At 37.0% G+C, this 16736-nt stretch overlaps 1 non-coding gene across 1 annotated transcript; it reads right to left on the bottom strand.

Annotated features, from left to right (window-relative positions):
* Positions 1-6104: 6104 nt before the first annotated feature.
* LOC145608426 (small nucleolar RNA R71) lies at positions 6105-6211 on the bottom strand. Its single transcript, XR_014105808.1, has one exon. It is a non-coding gene; the product is annotated as a small nucleolar RNA R71 (small nucleolar RNA).
* Positions 6212-16736: the final 10525 nt, after the last annotated feature.

Below are 16736 nucleotides of genomic sequence, written 5' to 3'. Positions count from 1 at the left end.
TTCTCTCTCTACCAATGAAGACTAATCCTAACCTAACCTAAAACTAATTAGAGAGTAGAATAGATAGTTATTGAATGTATCCTTTTTTACCCCCAAAATTGGGTATTTATACTAACTTAATAAAACTAGGGAAAATAGAAAAAAGAAGGAAAATAAATAAAGAAAATAAAGGAAAATAAAAATAAGAAACTAAAATAAAAATAAAAATAAAAGAAAGAAAATAAGAAAAGAGAAAAGAAAACAAAGAAGTAAAAATAAAAGGAAAAAGAAAATGAAACAAAACAAATCCCCCACCCACAAAACAATCAGCTACCTATTTCCCCTTCTTCTTCGAAATTGGTTGCTTCAATATCAACACCACCGTTCATCAATAATCATCATTGAATCACCACCATCGACGGCTCAAAATCATCACCGACATCTTCATCAACCAGCAATCAATCAAGGCCGTTCAATTTTCATTAAAACTCGCATGAGAAGCTCGTGAAGTGGTTCGGTCGAACCACGGGTTGGTGCGGCCGAACTACGGGGTTGGTGCGGCCGAACTACGGGGTTGGTTCGGTCAAACCATGGGTATGTTCGACCACTCCTTTTCGAATAACAAAACCCCCAAAGTCTCTTACTCGACGTTCGGCCGAACACTCATTGGTTTGCTCGAACTTGATTAATTCGCTAATTGTTCTGATTTTTGGGTCGATTGGTTGCTTAATTGGTGCAGAAGATAGGAATGCGTGGCTTGTTTGGGCAATTGCGGGTTGGTGGTGGTTGATTGGTGGCAGCAGGGGAGTTGCGTTCAGGGGTGAAATTGGTGGTCAGGTGCGTGGGAGCTGGAGGTGGGGGGGAGCAACAGTGTTAGTGGTTTGGGTGGCTGCTGGTGTGTGTGGTGTTTGCGGTGGTAAGGCTGGACTGGTGGTGAGTGGTGTTGTGTGACTGGTTTGGGTGCTGTGAGGTGTAAATTGGTGGGCTGTTGTGTGGTGTAAATTGGTGAGCTGCTGTGTGCGTGAGGGTGGAAGGAGGAGGTGTGAGATGTTGTTGCAATTGGTGGTCAGGTGGTTGTTGGCTGGTGGTGAGTGGTGTGAGGGGTTGCAGCCTGGTTTGGGCTGTGGTGGTGTAGCAGGGAGCAGGGGAGTGAGGTGGTGGTGTGTGTGGTGTTTGCGGGGTTGCAGGGGAGTGAGGTGTTGTTGTTGTGGAGGATAAGATATGGTGGGGTGATGGATAAGAGGTGGGCAGCAGCCATCAAAGAAGAATTGCACACTTTCACTCGTCCCCGAACTCCGAACTCACTTGACATGAAACCCGGGACCCTAAACACAAAACCGAGGAGAAATCAAGACAAATAAAAAAGAAATAAATAAATTAGGAATAAAATAAAGTAAAATAGAAAAAGAGAAATAACACTAAACTAATACAAATTAAATAAAACTATACAAGTAAATAAAATCAAATAAATAACAAAATAAACTTAAAACTAATAAAAACTAAACAAAAACTATACAACCAAAGAAAGTGAAATAAAATAGACTCAAAACCAATTAAAATAAATAAAAGTAAATTAGAATACTTTCAAGGAAAAATAAAGAACGAAATATAACAAATCAAAAGCAAATAAAATACGAAAATAAACTAATTCTAATAAAAACTACGAAAAGAACTAAAACACGACAAAATTACCAAAATAAACAAGAAATGTTATTAAGAGAAAACAAGATAAAGAAAGGGAAAATATATAAGATAAAATAAACGCGAAAATGACTCTAAAAATACTTCCTAAGAGTGACATAAATGTCACTCATCAGTATCCTCCTGCAACTCGACCCCGAATAGGTCTATTGCTTAGTGGTTAGCTAAGCTCGACCAAATACTCGAGTAATTATATGTGTTTAAAGGTTTTCTCAATGGAGATGCCTTTTCAAACACTTTAATCAAGTGATTTTTCCAATACCCCAACTTGGGTATTTATAGGGAAAATCATAAGTGAAATCCTCTATCCATCAATGTGGGAAAGTTAGTAAAATCAATATTCTTTCTTTATTTTTAAATAAAAAATAAAATTAAATATCCAACAACCACTTAATAAACAAGTGATACATTCATGAGAAGAGTTAGGTAAGGACCACAAGGAAGGGAGGGGACCAAACTTGATCTCAAGGACCACCCTTATAAAAGGCCACCTACACAATCAAACAACTAATGAGAGGATGCCACGTGGCACCCTCATTAGGCACCAAAGCAACCGGGTGGGCTGCAGTCTCGGCCCGGCTAATTGTTGGCATTGGAGCGGCTTGCGGCTGCAGCCTCAACCCAACTAGCTGCTTGCGTTGGCGTGGCTTGCGGCTGCTGCCTCAGCCTAGCTGGCGCGGCTAGCACCATGCTATCCTTGGTGCACTAGCATGCACTAGCCAGCCTAGGCTCGTCTTTGTGCGCTTGCTAGCCACCTCGGCTATAACAAATGCCCTAGACTTTGGTTTGGACAGGGCAATCCAATCTTAGGGTATTTCGGTAAATTGTTGATTAATTAGTGATTTTATCGTCTCATCTTTTATTATTTCGACACTCGGTTTTGATGCTCCAAGCTCAAATTTTTGACGTCTAAATATTAATTACTCGAACAACTCATTAATTCCTTCTGAATTAATTCATCGTGTCAATTCGTTAGTTGCTTGGGTGTGACCCGAAGGGTTCAGTCAAGATTAAGCTGTAATATTTTAATATTACTGATCGGACGCGGCCTCCACCTAGGCATTCCGATCACTTGACCTCGCTGAATAATTAGCTTTCAAATAATTCCGAACCCTCTATCGGAATAATACACTTGTTTGAAGGACACTATTCCAATCAAAGTTTTTGTAAGATAAAATTTATAATTAAAAAAAAAAGGAAAAATGAAAACAAATAATCCCACCTTTGCATGGTCTGACAATAACAATCTCACCTCTTGATTATTATAAGGCAAATACACCTTTGTATGTCATCTTTTTCTAATGAACCTTGACCTGTTGGTGACCAATTTTTTTACGCCATACACAATGTGTCACATTTTAAAAGGTTCATTTAATTTTTTTAATAATAAGTAAAAAAAACCCACCAACATCCCACCGTGAAACCGTAGCCCATACCCTAGCCACCACTGAAAATCGTCCAACCCCCCTCCTTAACCTCTGAAAGCGGACGGCCGGCACCCACCTAGCAGGAAAACGATGGAGTTCTCCCAGTTGGGGTTGTGTTTTTATGGAGTTAAAGGGGGGTTTTGGGCTGATCGAGATGGGAATTTTTGGTTAGAGTGGTTGGGTGGGGTTTTTTGGGTCTGGGATGGAGGTTTTGGGGACATTCACCAGTTAGAGGTGCTTTTTAATTACCGGCTGGGAAGCGTTTTTCAAGGTAGTTTTGTGTTGGTGTTAGAGGTTTCAAGGGTGGGATTTGGGTAAGGGTGGTGATTTCAGGGGTGGCTTTTGGTCTGCGAAGTTGTTTTTGGTATTAAGGGGGTTCAGGCCGGCTGATTTCAGGGGTTTAGGGTTGTGGCCGGCTGATTTCGCTGGGGTGAAGGTAAAGGTAGGGTTTTACGGTGGTTGGGGTGGCTGGTGGCTTCTTTTCTTCTTCTTTTTTGTTTACTTCTTTTTGTTTTTGTTTTTAACTTTTTATTTTGACAAATTGTTGAGTGAAAATGTGGCTTACAAAAAAAATATTTTAACCTGCTTAACATATTGTAGGTAAAAAAGTTTGTGATTGTCATAATAACGAAAATGTGTGATTGTTATTGTCAAACCACGCAAAGGTGGGATTGGGATCGTATAATGTGTAACACCTATTTGTTAAACATGCATATAAGAGGGTATAATGGGTTTTTTTTTCATTTGATGTTTTTCCACAGTGGTACTTTTTTGTACTATTATACATGTATATTTTACCATTAAAATATAAGTTGTCTTAATAGTACTTCTTGTGTACTATTTAATAGTACTTTTTGTGTACTATTACGCATGTAGTATGATATGTCCATTTTATATAGTGTTTTATCCCCGTCCCTTGGTCATAACTTTTTGCCTCTTTAGAGCCACTTTTATTACTAATTGGTGTTTTCTAGTGTTTTCGTAGATTTGGTTTACTTTTGTAGGGATTTGCACTTTTGGAGCATTTTCCCGAGATATTATGGAGTGACTACGAGCATTGGAGGAGGACGACCAGTTTTAAGAGCCCAGGGCCGGTTAGAGTCATCAAACCACTGATTAAGGGCTCAGCATTTGAGATTCCGAGGCATTTGGACCGAGTATTCAAGACCCGAACAGGAAATCAAGATTGGGCCGAAGAATTTGAGCCCAATCAAAGTCCAAACTTGCCCATGTGTCCAGGTCAGGCCAAAGAAAGCACCGCCCGAAGGCGCGCCCGGCCGGGCGAGGAAGAGTAGTTCGCTCCCAAGTTCGCGCCCGGCCGGGCGCGAGAGACGCTCATATTAGAAGAAAGGCGAGCCCGATCGGGCGGTCCTTCACCCGATCGAGCGCAAGGTTTTTAGGAGCTAATTTCAGCAATTTATCTTAGTTTTAATTAGGAGTATTTATTTTTGGTATAAATACGATTTTAATGATTTTTATTAGGATCTCTCTTCTTTTAGACTTTCTCTCTCTACTTAGCTTTAGATTAGTTTCTCTCTCTACAACTTTGTTCTTAATTCAACTCCTTAATTCTGATTACTTTGGTAACGATTTCTTCTACTTTAATCTCAGTTATTTACTGTATTTCTTTCATCATGTCTCCTTTAATTGCTTTGTTTTGTTTATATTTAATTATGTCTAAGTAGTTTTATTTCTAGGATTTATGGGGACCCATAAATAATATGAAGGGGTAATTTATTGTTGTTGATTGTCAATGTTAGATTAATTTCCTATTGATTGATTAAATGCTCTGTGACTAGATTAGGCCTGATCTTTTATGCATGAGTTTTACGATATTGATTCGAGATTCGAGAGATGAGAATTGATGTTTAGGTCTAGTTTCAATAGGCAGGTTAATTTATAAATGGTTAAGTCGAGATTCGAGAGATGAGATTTAATATATACCGGTAGATTAATTCTGTGATTGTAATAAGTAGCGAGAGCCCTTTGTGATCTGATTAATTGATGCATTGATGATTGATTGTTATGTTTTACCCTGGAATATTATTTATTGGTGAACCTATGCCCTAAGTATTTTATCCCTTGATTTTCTTCCTACTTTTATTCCTTCCCACTTTTACTCCTAGTAGTTTAGTTCCACTTTTTAATAACAAATTGGTTACTTTATAATTTATATTGCTTTAATTAATTAGGAATAAAAAGACCAGTTTTCCTATGGATTCGACCCTACTTCCCTATCTGCATTAGTTAGAGGATTTAGGTTTTACTTTTGATTGGGTGATACGACTTTAGCCTGTCAAAATTTGGCTCCGTTGCCGGGGAAACGGTTTATTTTTATTTCTGATTGTTTTTTGTAGTCTAGGTTATTTCTTCTTGTCTTAGAGAACGCTAGTTCTTTGAGGCAAGTCTCATATTTGCTTTTTAGTTCTTTGTTTATGCCCAGGTGTTCCAGATCAAGTTATATCCCATTCAAACCTAAGATTGAACGCTCTTTCCATAAACAAAAAAATCTTTACAGGCAAATCCTGGCGGGTTCTGGTGATAACAATAATCGCCGAGACCCCCCAACTGATTACAGTGATTCAGAGGTATCTTCAGATCCAGAATCAAAGATGGTGGTACCTAAGAAGCTCAGTTATTATTCGCAGCCGACGCTTAAAAATTTTCCACACCTTTCTCCCACTCCAGTTCTTGATGGGGTATAATTTGAGATTAAACCCCAATTTATCACGATGATAGAATGAAAGGAAGCAATTTAGTGGAGCTAAGGGTGAAGACCCAAATCTTCATATTGCAGACTATTGTCAATATTGTAATACCATCAGGCAAGCTAGGGTCACATAAGACCAAATCAAGGAGATTCTCTTTCCTTTCTCTTTATGTGGAAAAGCCAAATTATGGTATAATGGATTAAATAGAACTGCACTTGGTATAACTAACTTGGAGACTCTTGTTTTAAATTTCTATAATAAGTATTACCCTGCAGAGAGGACAGCTTTACTAAGAAGTGCAATTCAAAACTTTGCCCAAGAGGCAGATGAGACTTTGTATGAGGCTTGGGAAAGATTTAAAGATCTGCAGAGAGAGTGTCCCCACCATAATATAGCACAATGGCAGTTAATCCCAGCCTTTTACAATGAGATTGGAAATTCATCTAGAAAAATATTGGATTCTGCAGCTACTGGGAGGTTTATGAACCTTAATGTTGATGATGCAGGTCAAGTTATTGAACATATGGCAATTCATAATTCCTAATATGGAATCCTAGAGGCTTTTCTAACAAAGAAAAATATAGTGTCGACTCTGAATCCTTCTTACAAGCTCAATTAACCTCTATTTGCCAAAAATTAGATAATCTTAGTACTGCAAATATAGCTAATGTTTCTGCAATTAATAATAATTCTAATGAGGCATTCTGTGAAAATTGTGCAATTGTAGGTCATTGGGAGCAAGATTAGAGGAGTTCCGTGGAGCAAGTCAATGCCTTTCAAGCTTATAGGCAGAATGACCCATACTCCAACACCTACAATCCTGGGTTCCGAAATCATCCATATCTTTCCTACCGGAGCACCAATTTCAAAATCCGCCGCCCCCACAATCACAGGTGCCACAACAAACACAACAGAAGTATTACCACCCAAATGTTGGCCAGAAGAACCAACCACAACAACTCTCCTCATCTTCCAACCCTGCTTTAGCAGAAATTAGAGCGATGCTGGCTAGTATCCAAAAGCACATGGAGAGTAGAGATGCCAAAATTGATTCGATCATAGCACATAATAAAATTGTAGATAATCAAATTGCACAGATTTCTTCTACTCTACAAGCCCGTCAACAGGAAGCCCTGCCAGCATAGCCAACCAGGCGTACGGATCAAGCTTTCGTAGTTACTCTAAGGAGTGGTTCACACTATGAAGGGCCCCTTATGCCCATGGATGATGAACCTATTTTAATGAATAATGCTAATCTTGATTCCATTAAACCTGACAATGTTGCTAATAGCCCTACAGGGCTGAAGAGTAGTACTAATATTTCTGATAATACATTGCAGGATACAACTCCAGGGAAGGTAGCAGCTCCAAACAAGAGCAGTAATGCTCCAAAACCTGTTATCAAACTTCCATTCCCCAATCGTCACTTCAAAACAAATTTGGATAAGCAGTTTGTAAGTTTCAGGAGATGGTTAAAGATTTTCAAGTAACAGTTCTGTAGGCGTCGTTCGAAGTGCGCCTACATTAAAGCATGTTGTGAATATGCTATACACTCATAGGAAGTGGCAATTGACATACGATTAGGGACACGGTTAAGGACAAGGAAAGTAGGGAGCCGCCAACAAGTTTTTAAGGAACTTGTAAACCGTTCACGGATCATAAAAAAGTAACCACGATAAGGGACAACGATAGGCAACAACGATTGACCCGTGAAGGTTACACCCCATTCATAATCCATGAGATTACTAACTCCATATGGTTCGGAACCACGAAAAGAGGATCGGGGATGATGGTACGAAGTGAGTCATGGAGTCACATTCGCCCGTATTGGCCTCTACTCGATTATTGTAGTGAAAAGTGATTCCTGCGATCACAAAGGCATACAAACAAAATATTCAATTTGCTCCAAACTATTATTACACTAAATTGGTTGAATATTAATGCAACATATAATTCTAAAATATCGTGATCACTTGATTTAATAACAAGATTGAAAAGGAACCTAAACCGGTCGTCCAAATTATCTTATTAGGCGTGATTTTCAATTACATATTCCCTATAAACATGCAATATGGTGATCATAAAAATAATAGAATAAACATTAATATTGGAAGCAATTCAACAATAATAGCGTTAGTCAAATCAAATAATAATAATAACCTAATCATGATGGTAGCAATATAAATAAAAATAAGAGTAATTAAGTGAATCAATTACTCACTTTCAGCATTTCCTTGAATTGCTACATCATGAATAAACCATTAGTAACTTCAATAAAAATAAAAATCAAATTGAAAATTAAATTAAATAAAAAGTAGAGTTGATTTAGTCCAAACCCTCAGTAATGTGTACCTTTCACGCCTTGGTTTAAGGACGGAACCTCGGGTTAAGTATGGACTCCTTGGAGTGCTTAAGGGAAGAATGGTGTAATTAGGAATATAGGTTTAAAGCTTATAATATGGGAGAGAGAGAATATAATGATTTTTTGGTGTAAAAGAGAGAAAGAGAGAAGGATTTGATGATCAAGCTTGTTGATGCTTGGAAAAGGGGTGATATGACCTCTATTTATAGAGGAAAAAAAAGAAGGGTCGAAGAATTAAGATAAGATCCGAATTAAATCGGAATAAAACTCGATAGACTACAGTTTTTGCAATTTTTATTTTTATCATATCATTTGATCCAGAAATCGCAATAAGATGAATAAGATATCGTTGGAAAGATCTTGAAGTCTAATTTCTAACCCGGTTAGAATCAGATTAAAATACTTTATAGAATAAAAGATATGGCCGAAATAGTGAGACGGTGTCAGTTTTGGATAGAGTTTGATATTTTATTCATATCTTTTCCGTTATAGCTCGGAATTGATATTATAATATACCATTGAAATGATAATTTCAAGGGCTATCCAAACATATAAAATTTTTATAAAAACTATTAGGAACGAAAATAATATATGTCTATCTTTGAATGTCTTTCAGTTCGAATAAAATTAGGAATTTCAAAAAAAGGAGTTTTAATCAATTTCAAACTCATTAATATTATCTTTTCAAAAAGGATGATTAGGATCTTTTAGAAACTTATAGAAGTTTCTAATTAATCCTAATTGGTTTAGGAATTGGATTAAATCATTTGGACCCTCCATATGATCATTGGGTCGTAGGTAAGGTGGGCTTAGGTTTGGTTTGGGCTCAATTTAATATTTTGGCCATAACTTATTTGTTATAACTCGGATTTGGGATTATAATATATCGTTTGAAAGATATTTTAAGCCCCATCCAACTATTCAATTATTTGATCCAGATTATGGACCAAAATAAACTATATTAAACGTTTTTATAAAAAGGACACGAAATGAATGATTTTAAAGGACACGAAATAAATTATTTTGGGTTTAAAGGCATGAAAAGAGACAAATAAGTTATGGTTTGGGGAAATGGGATAGGAGTTAGGTTGGTTTTATGAAATGGAAATATGGATTTAAGCACTCCAAGATTAAATACTCAGCCCGACCAATAATGGCGGTGAAAGGTTGTTCATCATCGGGTTTGGTTTTGGGGAGACATTTTTAGGTGTCTACAGAAGCCTCCACTTTGATTGAGTTTGTAGAAATGTCAGTTTCAAAAACGATAGTAAAAGTAGTCGATAGGGATAGAGAATGATTTAAGACGTTCTGCGATCCTAAATCACTTTATATACGCCGATACCTGCAAAAAATGTTAATTCCATAGATAAAAGAGTAAAGGGATAGCACGCTTATCTGACACCAGTGTATCGGTGACAAATGAGTTTGGCATTTTCCTATGCTTGAAGGAATCCACCGGATGACGTTTGTTGAAATGCTTTCCATGCTTGAGGAAAGCTGACTGATGAGTTTGGTAGCTTTCTAAGCCTGAAGAAACCTACCGGATGACACTTTTCATGCTTGAGGAAAGTCGACATATGATTTTGGCGTTTTTCTATGCTTGAAGAAATCCACCGATAATTCTTTCCATGCTTGAGGAAAGCCGACAAAGGAATTTGGCGGTGTTCGATGCTTGAAGAAATCCACCGGATAATACTTTCCATGCTTAAGGAAAGTCGATAGATGATGAGATTGCAAGTCTCTGTGTATCGAGAACCTTGCGTCATGAAATGATGGTGGTTCGATTGTCCCCAAACGTGGGCTGTAGATGGTCCGCTTGTCCCCGGACGTGGGCTGTAGTTGGTTCACTTGTCCCCGAACGTGGGCTGTAAATGGTTCGGTTGTCCTCGAACGTGGGCTGTAAATGGTTCGCTTGTCCCCGAACGTGGGTTGTAGTTGGTTCGTTTGTCCCCGGACGTGGGCTGTAGATGGTTCGTTTGGCCCCGAACATGGGCTGTAGATGCTTCGCTTGTCCCCGGATGTGGGCTATAGAAGGTCCGCTTGTCCCCGGACGTGGGCTGTAGATGGTCCGCTTGTCCCGGGACGTGGGCTGTAGATGGTCCGCTTGTCCCCGGACGTGGGCTGTAGATGAGACCTGCAAAAATAAATTTGCCAATGGACTCGTATATATTGTGATTGACTTGACCACTGACTTGACCAAGTTTGACTTGATGTGACATGACATGTGTATGACTTGTGAGTGTGTGTGTGTGTATATATGTGTGTGCGGACACAAGCAAACGAAGATGCAAAAGCAAAAATTTTCTGTCAATTTTTGTCATGAGACGAGTGGAAGGTACTAACTTTCTCCCGAAAAAGAAAGACGTGAAAAATGAAGTTTTGTTTTCGAACTTCCCTTGATAAAAATTTTGAAAAAGTTTTTGAACTTCCCCAAAAGAAAATAATGAAAAAGGGAAGAAGTTTTGAACTTCCTCCTTAAGCAAGACGAAATGAATTGTATGGATTGAATTGCTTGTCTTGAAAATAATATATGCATGATGAATGTTTTTTGGCTAGGAGGCTAAGGAAAATTACATCATGTGACACGATAGATGAATGAACTTAGGTCATGGAGCTAAGCATCATATATGGTGTAAAGAAGCGATCTTGAACGTCACTTAGGTTTGGAAGCTAAGCACGTATATAGATGAAATGATTAATGAGTATTGCATAGTGAATGTTTCTTAGGTCAAGGAGCTAAGAACGATATGCTTTGTATGATTACAAATCATTGATATATAAATGTTGCTCAGCACATTATGCGATGCATGAAACAACGAATATTGCTCAGGTCAGGAAGCTAAGCAAGTATACAACATTTCTTCTAATGAATGTTATCTTGAAAGATGATGAAGCATGCGTGGTAGGGAAACAATATTTCATGATAAAGGGTTCCTAAAGGGAAGGATGATATGGATATGAATGTGTGAGTGAAGTGAAGTGTGTGAATGTGATACTAAGGCTGGCTGCAGGGGTTATGGTGATGGAATTATATATGAGAATAGTCAAAGATGATGACTCTTTAGGCTGGGTAGGCTAAATGATGTGGGTTCAAGCCCCCAAGTCTAGCTCTAGATGGGTAAGGGTAAGCATTGGATATTCTTTGACTCGATCATGTATGGATATGAATATGAATGTGCCCGCACCTCAATGTGAGGTTGCCTACGTATCCGTTAGGAATCAGGCCGAACGTAGCTCTAACCGAACTTTGCACAAGTGTATGTATACCTCAAAGAGGTCTTTCAAGGGTTGTAATGTGGTTAAGCTGATGGTTTAAGGAAGAAAGGGGTACAAGGCTCAAGACCCGAGAGAATCCCCAAGATGTGTAATTGTGAATTTGAAATTTTTGAATTTTGCAAGTTTATTCAAATTTTTTTTTTCTTTTTTTCTTTTGAATCAATGTAGACAATCTCAGATCATGCGGTCCATCACTCACTTAGCATTCATGTTTCTCAGGCACGGTACCAAGCACTTGATGAGAGACGCAATTTGAGACATGTTCATATCAAAGACATTGGAACACTTGCCCTTAAACATTGTTTTATTGTTGCTTTACCGCTTTTTTTTTTACTTTCTTTTTTAATGTTACACAAATTACACATCTTCCAATCCCAGGATTGAGTGAATGTGGGTTGAAAAAATGAAGGTCAAACGTTAGACGAGGCTCAAAGTGGTTGATGAAGAAATGGATATGTGATTGAGTGGTTAACGGGGAATGACAGGGTTGCAAAGGTACCTCAAATCATTGGTATACCTTGTGTTCAATTCGGCAATTTTTTTTTTGTTTTTTTTTTGTTTTTGCTAATCACATGATCGAATGTAAGAAAGAGATGCTCATTTATGAAGAAGGTAAGAAATGTGACAAAGACACATGGATAAAGAGAACCTATGCTAAACTTTTTAGGGGAAAGGGTTTGAACAAAAGAAGAAGAAAACATGAAATCTTGGTGAGAAGCATGCATCGTGCATTGTCTTCATGGCTGTTTATGAGTAACTTCTTGCCGCCTGGTGAGAAAAAAAGTTTCTTGTTGTTGATGCTTTGATTGGAAGAAAAGAAGGAAGGAGTGACGTTCCCCTTATTCTTCCAACTATTGCCTAGTGATTTTAGATTCAAGTACTGTGTAATGATGAACTCATCTAGTACATTAAATCAATACTCGGATTGGAAAGGAAGAGTGTATGAAACAATTTTGAAAACTGATGGGAAATACTCCGCTCATTCCTATTACGACCGAAAGCGATGCATGCATGCATGGTCCTAGTATACGATCATAAACAATATAGTGGATTACTCAAAGACAAAGTGTGTGCAATGACTCAACATGTGTGATAAGGTGAGTTTATTAAGACTCGTGGTATGATCGCATGGCTAGACATGAGGAAGTTGTGAAAAACAAGGACCCAATGACCAAATAGCACGAAAGACTAAAAGACAAACTAACTTGATTAATTTTGTCCAATTTTAATGTTTATGCTATTTACTAGGTGAAAACGGTCCATTGGCAATCATTAGTCATAAATAATATCAACAACAATCACATGTTAAGGTTAGCACAAAAAATCACAAGAAACTTGGAAGAGGACTAGAATTCTAGAAGAGTAATGACTCATGGGTATAAAAAAAAATTAAATAAAACTAAAAATCTATAATCCTATGTTATACGAGTTGACACAGATTAAAGGACTTGGCTAAGACTAGCTTAACACTAAAAGAAATATAAAAAAAATAATAATAATAATAATAATAAAATTAAAAGAAAGAAAGTTGAAGCTAAAAAGACAACTAAATTGGATAGGCAGTAGTATATAAGTTATAACTTTTGATCTGTCACCTTGATTGGGACGAAACCAATTCTAAATCAAAGATAAAACTCGCGGCTACAGATCCATAGGTGTCACGACACGTAACTCTTTCTAGAACTCCGGCTATGACCAAAACAAGTTGACTCTTGTGCAGGATACGAGAATAAAAATCCGGGTTAACTCAATTTGAACAAAAAAAATTCTATGACTCGACTCTAAAAAAAAAAAAAGGGTTTGATAAGAGAAAAAAAAAATAATAAAAAAAAGTCAATAAATTGTCACGCATGATGCAATGAATTTCGCAACCTAAAGTTAAGTTCTATGTTCGACTATGGTCAAGCTTTTGGGTGTCAAAGGGTACCATGGTTAAGAGTTTGGACGCGTTAGCAAGGCATCCTCCCTTGAGGGTGTATGCACACGGGCGTCTCCGCGAGTTCGTGATGAAATCGAACTCGACTCCATGGTTTGGGTGGATTTAAAAAACTAGGATGAACCCTTATTGCCATGAGCGTTTTTGAGTTGATAGAGTATAAATCCCCCGGGCTAGCCACATACGTAGAACACGTACTATTGTGGCAAATAGGTAAGCTAAAATGCATATGCATATGTGACAATGCCAATTTAATCACAGGAATATTTTTCAAGAATATTTCAAGTCTCATCCACTCATCTCAATTAAATACCGATCACTCAAATCGATAAATAACCAAGAATCCTCCCCAGTGGAGTTGCCAAATTGTAGGCGTCGTTCGAAGTGCGCCTACGTTAAAGCATGTTGTGAATATGCTTGGCACTCATAGGAAGTGGGAATTGACATACGATTAGGGACACAGTTAGGTACAAGAAAAGTAGGGAGCCGCCAACAAGTTTTTAAGGAACTTGTAAACTGTTCACGGATCATAAAAAGGCAACCACGATAAGGGACAACGATTGACCCGTGAAGGTTACACCCCATTCATAATCCATGAGATTAATAACTCCATATGGTTTGGAACCACGAAAGGAGGATCGGGGATGATGGTAAGAAGTGAGTCATGAAGTCACATTCGCCTGTATTAGCCTCTACTCGATTCTTGTAGTGAAAAGTGATTCCTGCGATCTCAAAGGCATACAAACAAAATATTCAATTTGCTCCAAACTATTATTACGCTAAATTGGTTGAATATTAATGCAACATATAATTCTAAAATATCGTGATCACTTGATTTAATAACAAGATTGAAAAGGAAACTAAACCGGTCGTCCAAATTATCTTATTAGGCGTGATTTTCAATTATATATTTCCTTTAAACATGCAATATGATGCTCATAAAAATAATAGAAGAAACATTAATATTGGAAGCAATTCAACAATAATAGCATTACTCAAATCAAATAATAATAATAAACTTATAATGATGATGCTAGCAATATAAATAAAAATAAGAGTAATTAAGTGAATCAATTACTCACTTTCCGCGTTTCCTTGAATTGCTACATCATGATTAAACCATTAGTAACTTCAATAAAAATAAAAATCAAATTAAAAATTAAATTAAATAAAAATTAGATTTGATTTGGTCCAAACCCTTAGTAATGTGTACCTTTCACGCCTTGGTTTAAGGACGGAACCTCGGGTTAAGTATGGACTCCTTGGAGTGCTTAAGGGAAAAATGGTGTAATTAGGAATATAGGTTTAAAGCTTAGAATATGGGAGAGAGAGAATATAATGATTTTTTGGTGTCAAAGAGAGAAAGAGAGAAGGATTTGATGATCAAGTTTGTTGATGATTGGAAAAGGGGTGATATGACCTCTATTTATAGAGAAAAAAAAGAAGGGTCGAAGAATTAAGATAAGATCCGAATTAAATAGGAATAAAACTCGATAGACTACAGTTTTTTCGGTTTTTGTTTTTATCATATCTTTTGATCCAAAATCGGAATAAGATGAATAAGATTTCGTTGGAAAGATCTGGAAGTCTACTTTCTAACCCAATTAGAATCAGATTAAAATATTTTATAGAATAAAAGATATGGCCGAAATAGTGAGATGGTGTCAGTTTTGGATAGAGTTTGATCTTTTATTCATATCTTTTCCGTTATAGCTCGGAATTGATATTATAATATATCATTGGAAAGATAATTTCAAGGGCTATCCAACCATATAAAATTTAGATAAAAACTATGAGGAACAAAAATAATTTCTGTCTATCTTTGAATGTCTTTCAATTCGAATAAAATTAGGACTTTCAAAAAAAGGAGTTTTATTCAATTTCAAACTCTTTAATCTTATCTTTTCAAAAAGGATAATTAGGATCTTTTAGAAACTTATAGAAGTTTCTAATTATTCCTAATTGGTTAAGGAATTGGATTAAATCATTTGGACACTCCACATGATCATTGGGTCGTAGGTAAGGTGGGCTTAGGTTCGGTTTGGGCTCAGTTTAATATTTTGGTCATAACTTATTCGTTATAACTCGTATTTAGGCTTATAATATATCGTTGGAAAGCTCTTTTAAATCCCCATCCAACTATTTAATCATTGGACCCATATTATGGACCAAAATAAACTGGATTAAACGTTTTTATAAATAGGACACGAAATGAATGATTTTAAAGGACACGAAATGAATTATTTTTGGTTTAAAGGCATGAAAAGAGAAAAAAAAAAGTTATGGTTTGGGGAAATGGGATAGGATTTGGGTTGGTTTTATGAAATGGAAATATGGATTTAAGCACTCCAAGATTAAATACTCAGCCCGACCAATAATGGCGGTGAAAGGTTGTTCATCATCGGGTTTGGTTTTGGGGTGACATTTTTAGGTGTCTACAAGTTCCCTTCACAGAATTAATTACACAAATTCCTGCATATGCATAATTCATGAAGGAAATATTGACTAGAAAGAGATCTATTAGTGAGGTAAAGACAGTCGCTTTTACTGCAAAATGTAGTGTCGTTCTACAAAATAAATCTCCACCTAAACTGAAAGATTCGAGTAGTTTTTCTATACGTTGTCATATTGGCAATCTAATGATTGATAATGCATTATGTGATTTGGGTGCTAGCGTTAGTGTCATGCCATTATCTGGGAGCTCTAAATTAAATATGGGTAAATTAAAAGCTACTAATATTACTTAACAAATGGCCGACCGTTCTTTTAAATACCCCTTAGGTGTTTTAGAGGATGTTCCTGTTAGAGTAGATAAATTTTATATACCTGTTTATTTTGTTGTTCTTGATATGGCTGAGGATATGCAAACCCCAATTATATTGGGTAGACCATTCATTTACACTGTAGGAGCAATTATAGACGTGAAATGTGGCAAATTGACACTATCAGTAGGGGACGATAAAATTACTTTCAATTTGAATAATACCGCTAAAAGCCCCATGACAGAGGATAAGTGTTTTAGTGTTAATGTGGTTGATAATTGTTCTAATAAGCCCAAATCTCTTATAAAAGATCCCTTGGAGGCGGTATCTGGTGTTGTACCTTCTACAAATGAAATAGACAAATGGAAAAAGGAAGTTGATGCAATAGAAAGAGCCCTCTATACCGTCAATCTTGGCTTTGAAGATGATAAGGTGGAAATAAACAAGCAAGTTGTGGAGACTGAGCTTATAGTGAGTGTTCCACCAGATCGAGTTACAATTGCTCAATCCAATGATAATTTGAAGCAACAATCGATCAAAAAGGTGTCTCTTGTGTGTAGTAGTAAAGAACCCCCATTGATG

Source organism: Chenopodium album, chromosome 2, assembly GCF_948465745.1.
Source record: "Chenopodium album chromosome 2, dcCheAlbu1.1, whole genome shotgun sequence".
NCBI lineage: Eukaryota > Viridiplantae > Streptophyta > Magnoliopsida > Caryophyllales > Amaranthaceae > Chenopodium > Chenopodium album.
Note: the sequence above shows the minus strand (reverse complement) of the source record. Positions and strands in the feature narration are given on the sequence as shown.